General features: G+C 37.7%; 1 pseudogene; it reads left to right on the plus strand.

Moving 5' to 3' along the window:
• Positions 1-678: 678 nt before the first annotated feature.
• Positions 679-1,972, plus strand: LOC120143721 (annotated as a pseudogene).

Consider the following 1,972-nt stretch of genomic DNA (forward strand, 5'->3'; position numbering starts at 1 on the left):
AATTGTAAATTTAAATATAGGATTTACAATTTAAATACATGGTTTACTTTATCCCTTAAATTATACACAATTTATTTATTAAAATACTTAATTTATTTAAATGTTTTAATTTAATTTTAATTGCATGTTATAATTTTATTTACTAATTTTATATAAATGATACATTGTCAATACACTAAAATAGAAATCTGAAAAACCATACTTTTTTTAGTAATTCATACCTAGAGAGAATTTTTTTTTTTTACTTCCAATGAGTATTGAATTCACAACCTATAAAAGAGGAAGGAGCCAATGACCTACTCTAAAGATTATTGACTAAAAGAACCATTGAATATCCATGATTTACCTTTTGCAACTTATGCTTATTATTTATGGATACTTATCATATGTAAATATTTTATTGTAATTCTATTTTTTTTATTAATCTAGATATATGTTTAAAAGATTTTTAATTATTTAATAATAAATATTTAAATATTTTTAGAAACATTATGTTCAAATTTATAAACTCTAAGAATAACAACAATATTTTAATTATTGTAATCTTGTGGTTAATGCCGATTTTATAAATTTACATTTACAAATTTAGGTCAGTTTTATATTTTCCCATTATATTGACAGTATATATATAAATATAAAGACTTACAACTTCAACCTATTGCACTGCGCTTTCCTCCTCCTCGCTCCCTGCGCACTGTCTTCTCCATTATTACGCGCCACCCAAGCTATTCCAGTCTCCACCAAGCTTTCCCCACTTCAAAATCTTAACTAAGTCCTTTCTTTTTCTCAATATGGATTTAAGTCAAAACCTTAACAATCATCCTAGTACTCAAACTGAAACTGCGACTCACCTCTCTTCTTCTTCTTACAATGATGGCGACCACACTGAAATGCCGCGTTTCAGTGAAGACTTTGGTTCAACCTGCTCCACTCCCTACGTTAGTGCACCATCGAGCCCCGGTCGTGGCCCCACCTCGGGTTACTTCTTCAGTGCGCCGGCTAGTCCCATGCATTTCGTTCTGTCTTCTTCTCCTTCCCCAAAGTGTCATCTTTCGTCTGAATCCTCGTTAGTTTCGGCGCAATCGGATGCTACGTCTCTCGAGTTCGAGTTCTCGTCTCGCTTCTCCAGTAATGGTTCTGTCACCGTTGGATCCATGAGTTCGGCTGACGAGTTGTTCTTGAACGGCCAGATCAGGCCCATGAAGCTCTCCTCACTTGCAAAGACCCCAGAATCTAGCTCCTTTATTAGATCTAGATGTCGAGGAAGACAATGACGGTGGAAACAAGCAAGTAGCTTCACGAGGAAGGGATCTGAAGCTTCGAAGCAGATCGCTTCATAGAAAGGCGAGATCTTTATCACCGCTTCGAAACCTAGATTTTCAATGGGAAGATGAAGAAGAAGAAGAAGAGTGTAGCAGAGAAGAAGGGAAAGAAGTCAATAAGCTCATTTTGGAAGGATTGAAAGAAGCCGACGTGTCAAAGGAAACGATACCGTCTTCCTCTGCATCTTCGTCAAGATCTTCATCTTCGGGCAGAAACTCAAAAAAATGGATATTCCTGAAAGATCTTTTGTATAGAAGTAAAAGTGAAGGGAGAGCGAATGGGAAGGAAAAGTTTTGGACTTCCATTTCCTTTTCACCATCAAAAGAGAAAAAGATTCAAATGGAACAGGAAAAGCCTCCACCTCTGAACGTAAGCAAAGGAAAACAAACAAGGCGCGGGCAAGAAAGCGGGTTCCGGAAAACCGTCAAATGGGGTAGCAAAACGACGAGTCCCACCGTCGCCGCACGAGTTGCACTACACCACAAACAGAGCTCAAGCTGAGGAAATGAAGAAGAGGACTTACTTGCCTTACAGACAAGGATTATTCGGTTGCTTGAGCTTCAGTTCGAAAAGTTACGGTGCACTTAACGGCCTTGCCAGAAGCTTGAATCCAGTCTCATCCAGGTAGTTCACGGTGGCCGGAGTGGAT

This window comes from Hibiscus syriacus, unplaced genomic scaffold (assembly GCF_006381635.1).
Source record: "Hibiscus syriacus cultivar Baekdansim isolate YM2019G1 unplaced genomic scaffold, ASM638163v2 tig00110863_pilon, whole genome shotgun sequence".
Lineage (NCBI taxonomy): Eukaryota > Viridiplantae > Streptophyta > Magnoliopsida > Malvales > Malvaceae > Hibiscus > Hibiscus syriacus.